The sequence below is a fragment of the Humulus lupulus genome, chromosome X (assembly GCF_963169125.1).
Source record: "Humulus lupulus chromosome X, drHumLupu1.1, whole genome shotgun sequence".
NCBI lineage: Eukaryota > Viridiplantae > Streptophyta > Magnoliopsida > Rosales > Cannabaceae > Humulus > Humulus lupulus.
Window position 1 is genome coordinate 128,578,498 of NC_084802.1, and position 20,670 is coordinate 128,599,167.

Sequence of the window (20,670 nt, forward strand, 5' to 3'; positions counted from 1 at the left end):
ACAATTGAAGTTTGGACTTTTTCTAAATCTGAGACTTTTAGAGTTCTCGCACAAATGAGCTTGAAGAAAGTGCATAACTCAATAATAGTTGTACTCATTGATTTCTCTAGGAATGCATGCACACCAACTGGCAAAAGGCATTGCATAATGATGTGACAATCATGCGATTTCAAACCAGTTATCTTATTGTCATTATCAATCACATTTTTCCTTAGGTTAAATCCAAAACCATCTGGAAACTTCACTGATTTAAGAAATCGACAAAACTTTTGGCGATCTTCAACAGTGAAAGTGAATTTGGCCGCAGGCTTTTGTATCCGACCATTCAACTTCCTCAGCTGTAACTCTTGTCTCATCTTCATCTTCTCCAAGTCTACTCTGGCACTAACTGTGTCTTTGGTCTTATTCTCCAGCCCAACTATTGTGCCTACTAAACTGTCACACACATTTTTCTCAACATGCATAACATCTAGATTGTGTCGCAACATTATGTTGGCCCAATATGGGAGCTCAAAAAATATACTTTTTTTCCGCCAACCAACTTGCTCTTTTGTACGCTTTCTTTTTTGGCCGCCATAACTGACATGCTTACCAGGAAGAGAATCAGGTATAAAACTCATTTGTGTGAACATTTCTTGCATGGTTAATGGCTGTGGTGGTAATCTCTTTTCAACGACACCATATGTCTTCTTGTCCCTTCTAATGGCATGTTTGATTGGTAAAAAATGTCTATGACCATAAAAAGCAACCTTCTTTTGTAAACGAATAGATGGTGTTGCCACATTGCAAGTAGAGCAAGCATGATAACCTTGAGCAGTCCATCCAGAGAGGCTACTCCTTGCTGGGTAATCGTTTATAGTCCACATCAAAGCTGCCCGAAGAGTGAAGAAACTGCCATCGACTGCATCTCGAGTCTGTACACCAGTCACCCATAATTCTTTTAACTCATCAATCAATGGTCTTAAGAAAACATCAAAATCTTTTCCTGGCGAATGAGGTCCCGGAATTAATAAACTCAACATGAAATTAGTTTCTCTCATGCACAACCATGGTGGCAAGTTATATGTCGTCAACACTACTGGCCACATACTATAAGACAGACTCATATTACCAAAGGGATTGAATCCATCTGCAGCCAATCCAAGCCGCACATTCCTGGGTTCCATTGCAAATGTTGGATTATTTCGGTCAAAGTCCTTCCAAGCTTTCCCATCAGCAGGATGACGCAATACACCATCTTCTTTTATACGTTGCTCGTGATGCCATCTCATATGTTGAGCAATGTGCCTCGATGCATATTTTCGCATTAACCTAGGGGTTAAAGGAAAATAACGCATCACTTTATGAGGCACTTTCTTTCCCTTGGTGTTCTTGTCCACCCATCGATCCTCTCCACAAACAGGACATTTGCTTTTTCCAGCATGTTCTTTCCAAAACAGTGCGCAATCATGCTTGCAGACATGGATTGACTCGTAGCCCAATCCAAGTTTCCGCAACAACCTTTTCGCTGCATAGTGCGATTTTGGAAGCTTATTTGGGGCTGGAAATGCATCATGTAACAACTCCAGCATTCCATCAAATATTTTGTTGGGAATTTTTCCCAACACTTTGAAATGCATTAACTTCACTAGGAAATTCAATGAAGTGTAATTTTGACACCCGGGGAATAATGGAGCCTCGATCTCAGCAAACAAATCGTTATAATGTTGCCCACTCCTGTAGTCAATTGTAGGTATCTCTTGACCGCGCTCATTCTCCGCTTGTTCGTCATTGTCATTTTGCATAAGATCAGTGAGAACATCCATCATTTCATCTTCATCATTTTGATCTATCCGAGCTCTCATTGGTATTATTTCATCCTCTCCATGCCAATGCCAATTGGTATATTTCCGTAGAAAACCATTTACAAAAAGATGATTTTCTAATACATCAATCGTCTGAAATTCAACGTTGACACACCTCCTACACGGACATTTCACCAATCCCCTTGAGTCAACGCACTGCCGGGCTCTCTGGAGAAAATCCATCACACCAGCCTCATACTCATCGGATAATCGATCTGTCAAATTAATCCAACTCTTGTCGATCGACATTGTATGAATGTAGCACTGCACGGAACACTAATCATCAAACTTACAATCAATTTGTGTGTGTCCTAATTCAGAGAGAGGCAAATGTAAGAGTCTTCAATGACTCACCCTCTCTAAACGGGTCTAAGGCTTCTTGTGATGAACACTAAAAAAATATAATATTATCACTATGTGATAATAACACTATTATATCTTTGGTAATAATTTCTTATTACCAAAGAAAAAAGCAAATATAATTAAATATGTTTTTTTAATGTCTTATGCTTTTTGAAGTTAATTATGTTGTTTTATGATATCTAACTATAATATATTTCAGTGTAAATATTATTAAACTTATTTAAATTTGACATATTAATTTAGTATTTATTAAATTACATATTTTACTTATGCTTTATTGAATAGTTTGATTAATTTAAACAAAATTTCTAAAATTTGTTTAAAATTTATTTAACTACTTTAGGATTAATTTTTATTTTTATTAAAATTTAGTTGCATAATGTTAATGTTAATTTTTTTTAATCTTAATTTTAAAATATATTATTTATATAAAAAAATAAATTATTCAAAAATTGAAAAAAAATATTAAAAAAAATACAGAAAAATTAAAAACAACTAACAAATAATATTAAAAACATATTTTTTTAATTTTAATTTTAATAATGATTAAAACTAACAAATATTAAATTTAATTTTTTAATTTTAATTTTAATTTTTATAATGGTTTTCTAATAATATATTTGTTAATTTTATTTAATCAGAACTAACACATATTATTTTTTTACATATTAATTTAGTATTTATTAAATTACATATTTTACTTATGCTTTATTGAATAGTTTGATTAATTTAAACAAAATTTCTAAGATTTATTAAAATTTAGTTGCATAATGTTAATGTTAATTTTTTTAATCTTAATTTTAAAATATATTATTTTACTTATCAATTCACTATTTATTAAATTAGAAATTTTATTGAGTACTTCTACTAATATTCACAATATCTCTAAATTTTACAATTCTAAAAAAATATTAAATATGTTTACTAATATGTTTAATACACATAAAATTCACCAAAACAACATAGAATTTATTTTAAAAAAAATACTAATCAATCATATAACAATTTTCCAATTCCTAATATCATTTTTTCTAATACATATTTTGAAAACCTAAAAATAAATACATTCTATCTAATATAATAATTTCATATTTTTATTAAAATTAATATTATATTATTTATATAAAAAAACATAAATTATTCAAAAATTGAAAAAAAAATTAAAAAAAACTTACCAATGCCTTCAATATCTTGCTAGCAATCTCTCTAGTCCAACAAAAACCGAATACCCAACCTTCAAACAAAAATTACAAAATATCATTATACAATTTCATAAATATATATATATAAAATGAATAAATCGTTAGAATTACTTTAAGATTTATTACTTATTTAAATAAAATTTCAGGATTAATGTTTATTTTTATTAAAATTTGGTTGCATAATGTTATTGTTAATTTGATTTAATCATGATTAAAAATATGTTATACAACTTATCAATTCACTATTTCTTAAATTATAAATTTTATTGAGTATTTTTAATTCTAAAAAAAATTGGGCAGCATAACGGCTGTATTTTCATATATCCCAAAATTTAAAAACCTGCAAATAATACATAAAAAAATATCCAGTCGCAGAACATACACAAAGCAATACAAATACATTGTAAATGACTATATAATTTATAATTATTACTCTAAATTTTATTAATTATTCAATTTTCTATTTAAAATATCATAATTCTACTAAAAATTAACAACAAAAACAAAGCATCAATATTCATCAACACTAAGAATAAAAAAATTAACAACAACAACAAAATTCAAATTAAATAAACAAAACTCACTCTAATAATCAAAATTTATTAACCAAATCTAATAATCTAAAACTAAAATTATTTAACTCAATCTAAAAAACAAACAATCAAATATTAAATTTTCATATAAACATATATTTATAACTAAAAGTCAAATTATATACCTAAAAAATAAATTATTAAATTAATAAATTTTCATACTAATAAATTAATTATTTATCATAGGATTAAACTAACTAAATCTTAAAACTATATATGTATTTTACAAAAATACTACACAATATATTATTTCCTCTAAATTGGATATCACTAAATTTTTAACTAATTTTCATCACAAATTATTATTTTTTCCTATTTTAATTACATAATCAGAAATTATATATATAATATAACAAATAACAATATATTAACAATATTAAACAAATTATAAATAAAACCCTAAATATATTTATGCAAAAAATATAAATAAAACCAAAAAATTACAAAGAAAATGTGAAATACCTCTAAAACCGCTGGTATACAATGCAAAACCTGAAAAAAATACCACGAAAAACTCATTATAAAAAATCAAAACTGAAAAAAAATTTAACAATTTATACAAAAAAAAAACTGAAATATTTGTAAATCATTACCTCAATAAGCCTTATAGCCACTTAAATCACCTTTGGAAGGGAAACTTTGACCAAAAACAAAGTTTGTGGGGGCCGAAATCCAGGAAAACAGAAATGGGGGGCGGAGAAAACGGGGTTTGGTGTTTTTCCGTTTCAGAGAAATGAGCTCTCTGTTTGGGGAAGATGAAGATTATAAAGACCCTATACCGAGAACATGTTCTCGGTATAGGGTCCTCGGTACACAAACTAAAATGAAATAACCGCGTAAAAAAGGCGGGAGTCTGAATTAACTATACCGAGTACACGTTCTCGGTAAAGACCTCGGTAAAGACCCTATACCGAGAATCTGTTCTCGGTATAGGGTCATCGGTACACAAACTAGAATAAAAAACCGCGTAAAGGAGGCGGGTGTGTAAAAGATCTATACCGAGAACTTGTACTCGGTACGATGTTCTCGGTATAGGACGTTTTTTTTGTAGTGTTTATATTACAAGGCAATCAAGAAAATGAAAAGTGGGAAGGCATATTAGAAAATCAAAGTATATTTTGTTACCTATTAAATGCACTAACTAGATCTGAAAAATCATATAAGAAACTAATATCCAATTTCAAACCCTCTCATAAAGCACATCAAAACTCAACCCATGCCATTTAGATGGAAATTATAAAGGTAATTGTGCAAAAGTCATATTATAACAATTTGATATGATATTAATGAATCAAAATAATATCAGCACCTTGAAAAAAACCATCAAATCACATCATCATCAATAGATTCTTCAATATATATGTTTTTTATATCAAAAGAGAGCTCTAGCTATTAGACAGTAGTAGTGCACGCCTCCGAAAACTTAAGGTGTTGAAAATAACATAAAAAGCTCCCTTTTGTGATATTCATCATCACACTTACTCTTCCTCAGAAGCAAAACAATAAATACATGTGAAGCATTTACTTTTTATCTTTAAATCTTTACAATGATAAACTGTCTCAAAAATTCATTTCTGCAAAAACTTCTCTGGCAACCAAGTAACATTGAAATAAAAATGAAAACTACAATTTACTATTCTGTAATAGTTATAAGCAACCAAGTAACACTCAAAAGAAAAGTTCTTAACCATATTACTAAAGATTCATAACATTGCCTCACGTTCATAGGTAGGACAAAAAAATCATTTAATAAGTAGGACAAAAAATCATTTAAGTATTGGTTCATATAGTAATATGATATAGAACCAATCAAAAAAATAAAATGAAAAATCAAGAAAAACAAATATGACAGAGACAGTAATATATTGTATTATCAAAATTTCAGTAAAATCAAACAAATTAATCAGTTCAAGTCTATTCTGACACAATAATGAAACAAAGGAAGCAATAATGATTATCAAAATAGCTACATTACAAAAAGATTGATCAAATACTAACACTTTTCTTTGCATCATTATCTATAGTTTCTTTGCATCATTTTCACAAACACTTACAGGGCATCATCTATTATCTTATAGAGAGAGTCCGTATAGCAAATAATCTAAATTCATCATATTATACATAATGAGCACAACCAAAGAGCAACATATATAGTACACTTAAAATCCATATTAATTATATATACCTTGCGTGCAAAATTCAAAAAGTTTCTCCTTAATTTTCTAAAATTGCAATGATAATATAAAAACATTAAGAAGAAAATAGTTATAGCCAACTTTGTAGACACAAATATTTTACACAAAACAAATAAATAAACACATTTATGAAAACAGATAGAGAATGAGACTCTTAAGCAAAATAAGCTAGAAACAATGTTAAGCTGGTGGGAAAATATCACAAGCTATTTAACTTAAGAGACGATTCATCAAAACTGTCAATCATAAGATTCTATTTTCTAAAGATCATAATCATCAAGAATTATGCTAATTGATTTATTAATTAAACCCAATAGCTCATAACGAATGTAGTTTAAAGTAGTTAGCAAAATAAGAATAAAAGTGTGTTTAAAACTAACAAAAATCAGCTTCGAACAATGTCATGCTTTAGAAAACTAAACTAACAGATTATTTTTATATATAAATATATATATAAACTGAAACTGCATGCGTAGAAGACTTACCATCCAAAGATCTGAAGTCTGAACTGTTTGGGCACTGATGAGGAGAAGCCAAGAAGTGTGAGTGCGTGCTTGTGTGTGTCTCAGGAAAAGAACTTCAGTGAGCTGTCTATGGAGTGGCGAGGAGAAACATCAATTTCAGGGAGGAGAAGTGGTTTTGGTTGTTCGTCTTTCGGGTGCTGAAGAAGGAAAGGGGAAAAGCATAACTAAGGCTTCTTTCTTTTATGAAACAATACCACAAACACAAGTTGTTAGTTTTTTATATTTAAATCCATACATTTATAAATTTTCTCAGAAGCTAATTACAGCTGAAAACTTCTCTAGCAAATTAGGCCCAGGCAATGTAGAAGAGAAGAGTGCAAAAAGATTCAAGAACGTACTATAAGAACGGAGTAGTAGACGATAATTTCGGAGACACCATAGATGATTGGAAATGCCGAAGATGATCAGAGGAGACGAAAGTAGGGGCAGATCGTCAACGATATAGAGATTCGCTTTTCCTAAAATGTTGATTTTGGGAAAATATATTAAAGCCCATACATTTCCCAAATAAAAAACAATGAAAACAACAACAGATTGCTTACCCAAAAGTGAAAGAATTCCAAGGCAGAAAAATGGTTGTCGGGGTTTAGAAAAATGACCATAGGACCGTGCGAATGACTGAATATTTCTTGGTAGCCAGTTTTGAGAGAGATGAGCACAGGATCATGGAGAGAGTGAATGAGCATTCTTCCCAGAAAATTATTTTTACTTTGTAATTAAAAAAGGAAGAAAAAAAATACCGCCTTACAATTTAGCGGGCTCCCAAAAGTTATACCGCCTTTTTCTTTTTTACTTTTCCACTTATTAATTTAAGTATCATAATACTTTTTCAACAGTCTTATATTCATGTGTTATAAAAAGGGGTATTTTTTGTAGTGTATCCATTTGTTTGAGGATGATAGGCGGTACTAAACCACAACTGTGTACCCATAGCCTATTGTAGGCTCTCCCAAAACTTGGAGGTGAAGGTGGGGTCCCTGTCGGACACTATCGACCTCGGAGTCCCATCTAGTCATTCAATTTCCTTCACATACAATTCAGCATACTGCTCCACAGTATAAGTTGTCTTAACAGGAAAAAAGTAGGCTAACTTGGTGTACCTATCGACAATCACCCACATCGAATTATGTTGTCCAATGGTCTTCGGTAACCCAACCACGAAGTCCATGGTGATATCCTCCCATTTCCATTATGGAATCCCTAGAAGCTTCAACAACCCTACTGACCTCTGATGTTCAAACTTTACTTGCTGACAAGTCACACACTTAGGCACATAATCCACCACATCCCTCTTCATTCCCGGCCACCAATACAAAGTTCTCAAATCTTGGAACATCTTCATCATACCCAGATGTAAAGAATAAAGAGTGGTATGAGACTCATCTTAGATCTCTCAACGGATACTGAAATCCTTCGGAACGCAAATTCGGCCTTTGTGCTTCAATATTCCCATCTTTGAAATAGAGAGTCCTTAGCTGGCCTGGCTAAGACTCCCTCTGTGTGTTCCCTCAACTGGGGATCTTCCCCCTATGCCTCCTTGATCCTTTCAAGGAGCATAGACTAAAGACTGATGTAGGCTAGCTGTCCACCACCAACTCAATACTTGCTCTAGTCATCTCTTCAGCTAACTTATATGATATATGCCTCGAACTGAATAACTGTCAAAGGCCCTTCCGACTCAACGCGTCGGCCACCACATTGACCTTCCCAGAGTGGCATAGAATATCACAATCGTAATCCTTTACCAATTCTAGCCAATGCCTCTGGTGCATATTCAGATCATTCTGAGTAAATAAGTACTTTAAACTCTTATGGTCGAAGTATATTCGCACTTCTCGCCATAAAAATAATGTCTCCAAACATTCAGTGAAAATACCACCGCCGCCAATTCTAGATCATGTGTGGGATACCTCTGTTCATACTCCTTCAACTGTCTCGACACATAGGCTATTACCTTTCCACCTTGCATCTTTACACATCCCAAACCATGTCTAGAAGCATCACAGTAGACTACAAACTTCCCATTGTCTGACGACAAACTCAATACTGGAGCGGTGATTAGTCGCCGCTTCAACTCCTTGAAACTGTTCTCACACCTGTCAATCCACACATACATATTCTTCTTACGTGTTAGTTCGGTTAATGGTGTGGCAATTCTAGAGAATCCTTTGACGAACCAACGATAGTACCCTGCTAATCCCATAAAGCTCCTAACCTCTGGTACGCTGCTCGACCTGGGCCAATCTCTCACTGCCTCAATCTTACTTGGATAAACCAGAATCCCCTCCTTACTAACAATGTGGCCCAGAAATGTTACTTGGGATAGCTAAAACTCACACTTGATGTATTTAGCATACAACCTATGCTCTCTCAATCGTTGTAGTACCAGGCGCAGATGTTGCACGTGCTCTGTCTCTGACTATGAGTATACCAGTATGTCATTAATGAATAAAATCATAAACTTGTCTAGATAATCCTTAAAGACCCTATTCATCAAGTCCATAAAGGTTGTTGGGGCGTTGGTTAATCCAAAGGACATAACCAGGAATTCATAGTGCCATACCTTGTGTGAAAAGCGGTCTTTGGTATGTCCTCCTCTTTAATCCTTACCTGGTGGTAGCCTGACCGAAGGTTAATCTTAGAGAACACTGTCTTCCCCTATAGTTGATCAAACAAGATGATCAACTTATTCAACTTTCTATAGTCAATACACATCCTTAAGGATCCATCCCTTTTCTTGACAAACAACACTAGAGCACCCCACGGCGAGAAAGGTCCAATGAATCCCAAATCCAGTAACTCTTGAAACTGAATCTTCAGTTCCTTCAACTCTACTGGAGAGATTCTATAAGGTGATCTAGATACTGTCTTCGCCCCTGGCGCCAACTCTATGACGAACTCGATCTCTCGGTGTGGCGTCAACCATGGAAAATTTGTGGGGAGAAAATCAAGAAAGTCACAGACTAGTCTGGTCTCATCCGGTCCAACTGAAACAACTCTAGAAGTATCCATAATGTTTGCAAGGAATCCTATGCAACCCTCTTGCATTAGGTCTCTAGCCTTCAGTGCCGAAACCATAGGTACTCGTGGTCCACTCACCGTCCCCACGAATACAAATGGTACCTCCCCTTCCGGTTCAAAGGTCACCATCCTGCGCTTACTGTCAATCATCGCCTCGTACATCGATAACTAATCCATCCCTAGGATCATATCAAAGCCATCCATTGCTAGCTCAATCGGATCCACAGACAACTTCCTACTTTCTATCTCTACTGGTAATGCTCTAACCCATCTCTTAGAGACTACCAATTTCCCAATCGGCAACAAAGTTTGAAATCCCTGAGCATACAAATCACTAGGTCTACAAAGTTGATCTATCACTCTAGCAGATACAAATGAATGAGTAGCCCCTAAGTCAATCAATGTAGTAAAAGAAGATCCATCACTAGAAATCTGACCGTTCACAACCGAGGGGCTAGCCTTAGTCTTAGTCTGGGTCGAGGTAAATACTCTGGTAGAAGTGAGACTGTCACTCTATTTTGGCTCTTCCTTCCTAGCTTATGGGAAATCCTTCCTTAGGTGACAAATTCTCCCATCAGTAAAGTAGACCCTAATTCTGCACTCTCTGATGCCGTCGTCTGCACCAAGGACACACTGGGAAACCCCTCCAATTGTCTCCCCCGCCATGACGGCCACTGAAAGCACCCTGTGCCCTCCTATCTGAGTCGGGAGGAACAAAAGAGTTTGGGGCCTTTCTCTTCTACTCACTGGGGCCACTACCTTGGCTAGATCCAAGGAGGCACTGTCCTCTGAGCATCACGCCTAGCAGCGTCCTCTCTCCATATCTAATCCTCGACCCCCTGAGCTGTGAGGGCCTTCTCCACTACCTGTTGATAGGTGGTAGTTCCCGGGTCCAAGGTTATCTTAACGTCACGGGGCATAAACTGATCTCTCCGTGCCATATCAGTAGGCACCAAATCCGGTGCGAACTTTGTTAACCGGTCAAACTTCAAGTTATATCCTTCGCAACTCAGACTGTGACACTTTCATACTTCTCATTAAATATGTTTCTGAATTCTTCCCAAGTCATGACTTCAACATTCCTTCTCTAAGACACAACATCACACTAGATGTGGGCATCTTCTCTCAACATGTAGCTGGCACAGGCTACTTTCTCATTCCCTTACACCCTCATGAAGTCTGGGATAGTTTAAATCATCTTCATCCACTTTTCTGCCCGTCGTGGGACTGGGCCACCCTCGAAGGTGGGAGGATGTTGCTTCATGAACCTTTCTTACAAAGGCTCCCACCTATTCTCCATAGCAGACTGGGCTAGCACTAGTACCACAGCCTGTGGAACTTGTAACCCAACGCCCTGAGAAGGAGCCTGCTGCCTGAACTGTCGAAACTCTTCTTCTGTTTGGTGAAGTCTAGCTTCCATCTTGGCAAATAACTATTGCAAATTTGGTGGGGCAGGTGGAGGGTCTTGACCATGGTTGTCATCATCGGCCCTATTCCCACGGAGTCTGATTGATCGTCGAGGCATCACAATAATATGCTTGCAATCAATGACGTCGCACATCAAGCATGATAACAACATCTAAAACCACCTCCCAATCTCATCAATCAACCACAACCAGCAAGTCCACATATCACACATAACATAAAACAATCAAGGGGGCCATGCCCTAACATCACCCATATAACAGCATATTCATCATGCTCTATCTACATATTCAGGTGAACAGGGCACTTAAGCAAGCAGTTAAGCATATAATTCATTGAATACCAACCAACCCTGAGTCAAGCTTGTCACTGGGAACGAGCGTACATGTTCAGTCGATCTCCAAGAACCATAAACCTTGGCATGCTCTGATATCAAGTTGTAACGCCCTACCTCCTTAGAGCCATTACTATGCGAAATAAAAATGTGTCATTAGCTCGCTAATTAAGGTTTTAGGTTAAAAGTGTGACTAAACTAAATTTAAACTCATTTAATGACGTTAAGTGTAAAAATTTGGACATTCATTGAAATCATTAAAAAGTTACATAGTTGGGATCCCAAAATACTCTTTAGAAAATACATTACAACTCAGAAATACAATTAAGGCTCACCTAAGTGGCAAAGCAGTTATTTATAGTACTTTCACAATATAACCCTAGCCGTGGCAGCCAGGTAGGCAGAACATGTACCCGTCGCTCCATGCTCTCCACACTCATTGTTGGTCGACCTACCATTTTCCCTTACCTGCACAATAGAGCACCTGTGAGTCGAAGCCCAACAAGAAAACTCTACACAAAACATAAAGCAAATACATAACAATCCACAGTATACAACAAAATTTCCAACGGGCTAAACACTTAGCGGCCTACGCTGTCTCAGGCGCTTTAAGTGGCCCTGGGTTCGCAGTCTTCACAGAGAGAATGGATGCAACACCCTAGGAGGGTCTCACCTTAACGGCCTGCACCCAACATGCATAACCTGATTCTGGCCCCTTTCCGTACCCGGCTTCTTGCCGTTCTCGACCTTCACCATTCTCGGCCTTCGCCGTTCACTCAGAAACATGCATAACATGGCATAACAATCACAGATATCCACAATATATATAAGCATAAACAATAGGGCCACGCCTTGAAACACAATAAATAGGGTCATTCCCTGCTCTACATGTACAATAGTTTTCTTACCTGTGGCCCGAGCAGATAAGCCAATGCGAACCCGAGCACAGTCCCCTAGTCCAAGCCTCGTTGAAAACCTAGTCTCAACGCATCCATAATAACCATCCATTAAGCCTTAAACCAATAAATAACTTCAGAATATTAATCTAGTCTCCGGGACCTTGGATTCTACTAAACCGGATAGAAGAATCCTTCTTGAGTCTTAACATTTGGGTTCCCGAGCTTAAAATTTTAACTCCCTTTCTTTTTCCATTTGGGGTCGTGGCATGACCTTTAAGGTTGAGGCCTTCTACTTAGTCAGAGGGAAAGACCCTCCATGCACGCTAATCAAGGCCCTAAGCCTTATTAGCAAATTTGGGATGCTACAGTTTGTATGCTTATGGTAATTTTGAGCCTAAATGACATTTGATCTACCTTTACCTAAGCCGTTCATTATAAGTTTTAAAAGTCCTCTTACTTCTTGAGCATGTATTGTCTACATTAGTGGAGAGTAGTAAGTAACACAAATTTGGTTGTGTTAAGAATTCATTGTGAATAAAGTAATTCAATTGCAAGTTATTTATTGATCATGGTTAGGAGAGTTTTCTTTGTTTGAACTTGAGTAAGTTGAGGAAATAATTTGGTTGAAAATCCAGATTGTCATTATGGTTTAGCCTTTGAAAACTATATGAACATGACATTTATAATTTGAGGCTTGATTTGTTGTTATTAACTTGATGTGTCGTTGTTTGTTTGTCTTTTGTTTTGGGTATTGTGTAGTTCTTTTGTACTAGAGGGCGACTAAATGTTTAGTTTGAGAGAGTTTGATAAGTGAGCTTTTAAATCTCTTTAAAGTGTTTCTTTTAGGAAAAATTTGAGGTGATTAAGTTTGTTGTGTGCAAAATTACGCTAGTTTTCTCTTGTTTCAAGTTTTATTAGTCTAATTAATGAGATAGTGGAATTAAAAGAACTTTGTTCAAAGAAGGATCAATTTGGTCATTTTGAGGTGATCATGGTCCTGAGGGTTGTTAAAGGGTTGTGTGTGGACTTTTTGGAGAGATTTTTGGAAGCATATTGAAGACTGAAGATATTTTTTATAGTGCACTTGTGCTATGTCATAGCGCCTCTGCCCTATGAAGGTCCAGAGAGGAGTTTTGGTTCTGGATGTAGCACCTCAGCGCCACATTCCAAGTGCCCCTGTGCTATGCCAAACATTCACAAGCGCACCAGCAATCTAGGGAAGCGTGCTTGCGCTATAGAGTTCCAGAGGGCATGTTTTTTTTCTTTCACAAGCGCACCAGCGCCACCAAACTAGCGCCCCTACGCTATTGTTCATACAAACATCGCAAACGAGCATTTTTTAGTGGGGTGAAAAAGTATTTTCATAGAGAGTTATTATGGATCTTAATAAAAGATGACTGAGTGTGATTTTTAGAGTAGTTTTATTAAAGGTGGGAAGAAGAATGTTTTGGGAGCTATTTCAAAGATTTGATCTATAGTTCATTTCCATCCTCATTATCTTTCTTTATGTTAAACTCTAGTGTTATGGATTTCTTTGCTATGTTGATGAACTAATTTCAGTATTAGGGTTCTTAATTGAATCTCATGAACCTCTATTATGAATTAATGCAAAGTTTATGATTTCTTCTTCTCCATTAACATCTATTCAATTTGTGGTTATAATATGTGATAGAATGGCCATCTCTTACATAATCTATATGAGTTTGAAACAAAATTTGAAAAGTGAGATTTGAATATGCTATAATTGATCAAACATAAATTCAATCTTGAATGAGAGTATCATGGTTATTTGTGTAGTTTTTGAGTGTTTAATCATAATGCTTCCTTTATGTGAATTTGTCAAAGAAATATAGAAAATTCTCTTTTTGGTTGAATTTTATATTTCATAAAGTGAATATAAAATGGTTTAGTAAACTCACTATCTTAAGAAAGAAAAAAGATTGTGAACCTTGCATTAGAAAATATTAAGATTGGATAGTTGATGAGATTAAATTCCCTAATTTGTTCTTTTGTTGAATTAATTTCTCGTGTTAGTGTTGTAGTTTCAATTTCAAGTTTTATATTTGTTTATGCACTTATCTTTAAGTTATGTAAACCAAATTTTCATTAGCCAAATAGATTCAGAAGTTAATTGTTTATTAATTGATAGTCAGTCTTTGTGGGACAATAATCGGATTTACTGAGTTTTACTACAGTTGTGATTATGTATACTTGCGTGGCATATTTTTTGCAACAACTATTAGATCTATCTTTTTTCTCAAAGGATTTTTTTTTAGGTTTGTTAAATTTTTTCTGTTAACGAACAATTAAATTGTAACATCCTGCTTAGCCAAGATCGTTACAGTGTGTGTTTAAAGTGGTGCTTAACTCGCTAAGTGAGTCATTTTGACTTAAATGTGTAATTAAAAACTAAACAAAGGTTTGGTATTAAAAATTTTGGTCAACGAAGTAATGATTTTTCATTAAAATTGTTTAGTTCAAACATGGGATCCCAAAAAATGTTTACAGACCGATAAAAGACAAATAAAATACAAACTAGTCATCCTAAGCGGCAAAAACAGGTTCAACCCTAATTCCTCCCAAGCAATCTCAGTCATGGCGGTTGAACTAATCATGCCCATCCACTTTTCAGCTCGAAACGGATCTAGGCCTCCCTAAAAAGTTGGAGAATAATGTTTTTGGAATCTTTCATACAATAGTTCCCATCTGTTCTCACCCTCAGGTTGAGCCAAAATTAGTGCCATTATTCAAAAAACAAACGGAGCAATGTTCCCTAGCGGAACCCCCTGTCTCAGCCACTTAATCTCTTCCTTTCACCTTTACAATCTTGCTTGTATGCCCGTAAACATCTTTTGCCAAATAAATGGGGTAGAAGGAGGGTTCAGGCCCTGACTATCATTTGCAGCCTAGATATTAACACTACCTGATCCAATTGACTGCTTTGGTAACTTTCGAATCTATCTGCAGTTAGCCGCTTAACCTATCAGGCATGATAATCATATCCAGAAATGTCCCATGAGCAGAACCAAACAACACAACATCCACATACAGTAATAATACCATAACACAGGTCTATAATATTCATGCATCAATTAATAGGCCTTGCTCCCACAAGATATAAATATATTTATATATAAAAACATGTCATGCTCCCTATTCTAGCATGTAGATAAGGCACATATGTTCAATTAAGCAATTAAGCACATAATCACGTTATTTTAGCAGGGAGTGTACATGCCCAGCCAGTCTTCAGGAACCCTTAAACCTAGACTGCTCTAATACCTAGTTGTAACGCCCTGGTTAGCCAAGACTGTTACACAGTGTATTTAAAATGGTGATTAACTCGCTAAGCGAGTCATTTTGACTTAAATGTGTAATTAGAAACTAAACCAAGGTTAGGTATCAAAATTTTTGGTCAACGAAGTAATCAATTTTCATTAAAAGTGTTTAGTTTATACATGTGATCCCAAAAAGTGTTTACATGCGGATAAAAAACACACAAAGTACAAACTAGTCGTCCTAAGCGGCAAAAAACTGTTAAACCCTAGTTCCTCCTAAGCGATCCGGGTCGTGGCGGTCGAGCAGGCTGCATGTGTACACACCGCCCCTGAAGCTCTCCAACTGATGGTTGGTCCAGCTTACTCTTGCTCTTACCTGTACCATAGAGCACCTGTGAGCTAAGGCTCAGCGAGAAAACGGAACAGAGTATAACAATCATTCAAATAAAATAAAGTGTAAGCACATTCTATAGTTTACAAAAGAAGACTCATCTTAGCCATATAATAAATTAAGTGTCCCAGGAAAAATAGCTCAGTCGAGCGGCTCAACTGAGCGAGGTGCGTACGCAGGCACTTAGTTCATGGTTCTTGCTGAGTAAGTAGGCACCGCAACCCCAATTTGAACTTGCCTTTACGACCAGTGTTCCGCATGTTTTGCCAATCAGCTCCACACTCAATGCGATGGCCAATTATCAGTCATACCATACATTCTTAGTTAATTCAAGGCTAATAACCACACCAATCAATAGATTTATGTGCATATACAATTTTTCTTACCTCGAGCCCCGAGCAGATAGCGTATGGCGACCCCGAGCATGATCCTTACTCCCGAGCTTAATGGAATAACCTAATCACAACATAATAACGGTTAATCATCAAGAACAAAGCTAATTAAAAGCTTCAAGATTAATTCCTAGCCTCTGGGACTTCAGATTATACTAAACCAGGCAGTAGAATCATTTTCGTGACTTTAGGTTTTAGTTATCATGCACAAAAACCCTATTTGGCCAAAATCCCCAAGCGTTGTGGCACAAAAGCATTGTGACTCTCTACAAGTTACAGAGTCAATACCCTTATTTCCCTAGACATGTGTCGCGACCCACCCAGCACCGCAGTGCTAAGGCGATTCAGAGGACCGCCCTAGCCCCTAAGTTCATGGGGGCTGCGGCGCTCCAAGAACAGCGTCATGGTGCGAGCCATATCCCTTAAAGCTCACCCTAATTAACCACCAAAGTCCCAATTAAGCCTAAGACTCTCAACAACACAACATAAGCGACATAGTCCCCAAGAACAAAACCAAATTCTTTCCACAACTCAAAACCAAACCCACAAGTTTAAAACTTATAAAAGCTTAAACCACACCAGAATTTCTTTAAAACGAAAATAAATCTTACCTCAAATGGCAGCTACGACCTCAGACTGCTTCCTAGCCCACTCCACAACCTCAAGATTCTGAGCCTTTCCCCTCAAAAATTAAAAAAAAATCCTAAGTGCCTCAAGAGAGAGAGAGAGAAACAAGAGAGAGGAGTTGAGCGACTGCTCAGTGTTATGTTCTCATTTCCTCCTTAGCTTCTACAGGAGTCTAGTACTAAGGTGATCCAAGGCTAGGGAAAAGACCGAAATTCCCCTAGCCTTTACCTTGGTTTTCTAACGCCCCTAAGGGCAAAATCATCTTTTACCACCCTTTTCCTGCTATACCTCAAATTCCACTTAAGATTCCCAATTAATCCCGACATACCCAAATAATCACCAAATAAATTCCCATTACCCGATAAACCCTGACAATGAACTAAATTACCAAAATACCCCTAGGCTCACCCTGAGCCAAGTATTAAACACCGTTATGACTTTTCTTCTAAATTTCTCACTAGGATCGACTCAGGCCACACATCCCAAACATATCCACATAATAATGTGGTATAACTCATAAAGCATATATAATACAAATATACCCTCAACGGATCAAGAATTAAGAAAATTCCATTTTTTAAAAGAAACGGGCATATAAGCACATTTAATACACTTAAACATGCATAAGTAGTCATATCATAATATAACTCATATAATTCACATAATTGCACATGTATAATCACAATTAACACATAAAAATCCAATTATGCCCTCCTGGCACAGTAATCAAGGCACTAAGCCTTATTAGCGAATTTGGGATGTTACAACTATCACCTACTTATCAAACTTTCGTCTTCAAAATTTATTCAAACATCTCGGGATATTGGTCCCCCATATCTGACTCTAACTTCAGAGTCAAGTTCTTTACCTTGTTATTTCTTTGTCAGACCCTCACTACAGTGATAGACTTATTCCTTAAGACTTTATCCTTTCTATCTAGGGTTTCCACTTGGTTTTCCTCACATAATATGTCCCATTGTAATTTTGGGGTCTCTTAACCCAAACAGGTGTAGTACTCGACATATCTTTCCTTAGAATCGGCTCCTGTAACACCTTATGAACCTCCATCCATGCAGAGGTAAGGCTAATCTGTAGGCCTCTGGCCTAATCCTTGTTGGGATCTCAAAAGTCTAACAACCCTAGAGTCAAATCTTCTCTTTCTTTCCAAATTACATTATCTTTTAATCAACAATACTCAGAGAGGCATAATGGATCCTATCCTGGAAGTCCACGTTTCCATATTTAAATTTGCAAACTTTTATGTCTTTTCAGTGAAGCAGATACTCTTGCTCTAACAATCCTTAATAACTTCATTGGTCCTCTAGACCGTTTCAGAATCAAAATACTTCCTGTCCCTCATTTCGTCCCCGAAATGGGTAATTCTCATTTCCTATCTCACAATATCTTATCCAGAGTGACTCCGGCTATCGACCGATATTCATCGCCGTAACAATCCAATAAAGGGACCGTACTTACCTCAATGTCCCTAAAACTTACATACTCGAAGTATATTGCTTAAAATCTGAGTTGTTCCCTCAGGTTGTCAATCTTTCTAAAGGTAACCAATAATTCAAAATCCCACTATTATACTCATCGCCCTCTATGACCCTTTTCAAGAACTTGGGGAAAAAATAAAGGGTTTCAATTCAACACTGCTGACTTTGATGCCCCATGGAGCTTTACGATCTCCTTTCACATCTATTCATTCTTATTATAAATTGCTCACACAAGCAAAAAATGTACTAACTTAATATGTCGATTCAAAAACTCTCATAGAAAATCATTTTACCCGCAATCTAAGGCGATCCATCCATATGGTCCATAATTATAACCACTCACACTAACTCTGGGATACGCTAAAGTCATAATAGCCTCTTTGGCCTTTGATATTCATCCCGCACTTGCTGAAAGGTTGGGCTGTGAGCCCCCCCCCCCCCGGTATACAGATTTTAGGTCTTAACACACATTCAAAATTCCTGCATACAACAAGCATGAAGGGTGGTATAAGACTCGTCCAGAATCTCCACCTTGATGTCAGCATCCATCGGAACACGTATCCAATCCTCATATCTTAACCTATCCATGTTAAAATAGTAGGGTTCTTAGCCATTCCTACAAGATTTTCTTTCTGTATTTCATTGTTTGTAGAGGTATATCTACCAATTATCCATCATAGATTCTATACGAATCCTGGTAGTTTCCTCATCTGACTTCACTGTAATCTGTTGCAAATCATACAACTGGTAGGAACCTTTCCAACTTAAGGCGTCAGCCTCTACGTTAGTTTTCCCTGGTAATAAAGGATTTCAATGTCAGTCCTTCACCAGTTCTCACCATAGCCTTTATCTCATGTTCAACCCCTATGGATGACAAAAACTTTAACTTTTACGTTAGTGTATTCCCTTATTTCCCATTAGTGTTGTCGCCTCACCCTAACTGCAACTATTTGGAAACATTGTCAACTCAAAGTCATGTGTAAAACATCTATGCTCTTATTCCTTTAACCACTAGGAACCATGAACAATCACCTTTCCAGTCTACACACGAGCACACCCTGGCCCCTATCGTGTCGCACTATGAACTCCTCGTTTTTAAACAAAAAAGACAGTATCTACCATACTGTCCTTATTTATCAGTCAACCACATGCTTATACTGATACCATGGCATCATAATCAACCTTTATCTAAACTGTTGAAAATCTGGTACACAACTATCCATTCAGACAAACTTTAGGTCCTTATGTTACTTCAATCAAGGGTATGGCAGTCCTGGAAGATGCTTTAAGTAAAGGTCGATGTGTTTCGCCTATCCCATAGTGCTTCTAACCTCTAAAACGTTCCTTTGGCCTATTCCTTACTATTTTTTTCTTAACTAAATCATGAATGATCCCATCACTTGTCATAATGTGTCCTTGAACATCACCTGGAGAAATCGGAACTCATCCCTTCTGGAACCTTACCTTGAGTCCCCGCTTCCTCAGCCTCTGTAATATCAACGAAAATGTTACTCGTGTTCTGTTTCTAACTGGAAGTAGTCCAAAATATTCTCAATCGATCCAAATACGACTTGTTAAAATAATCCATGTACTCTCTACTTGTTGAATTTACGCGGGTCGCTGGAGCATTGGTCGACTCAAAAGCATTCACTAAAAATCCATCACATCATACTTGGTGCGAGAGGTAATTCTTGAAATGTCTCTTTCCTTGATCCTCAGCTAGTAATAACCAGATCGAGGGTCAATTCCTAAGAGCAATGTCTTACCTTACAAAAAGATGAATGAATCATCCACCCTTAGAAATGGATACCTATTCTTGACAATTACTTTATTCGGATATCCATATACGGTACACGTTCTCACTGACTTGTCCTTCTTCTTAACCCATGGTGTTGACATATCATGTGGTGAGAAGCTCTGTATAATCAATTCCCAATTCGAGTAACTTCTTTGATTGAACCTTTAATTCTTTCCATTCAACTGATTCCATTTTGCATGATGTCTCGGATACCAGTTCTACTCCCACATTAGTCCCATAGCACACTCAATTCCTAGACGCGACATCAATCCCAGCAAATCCTTAGGA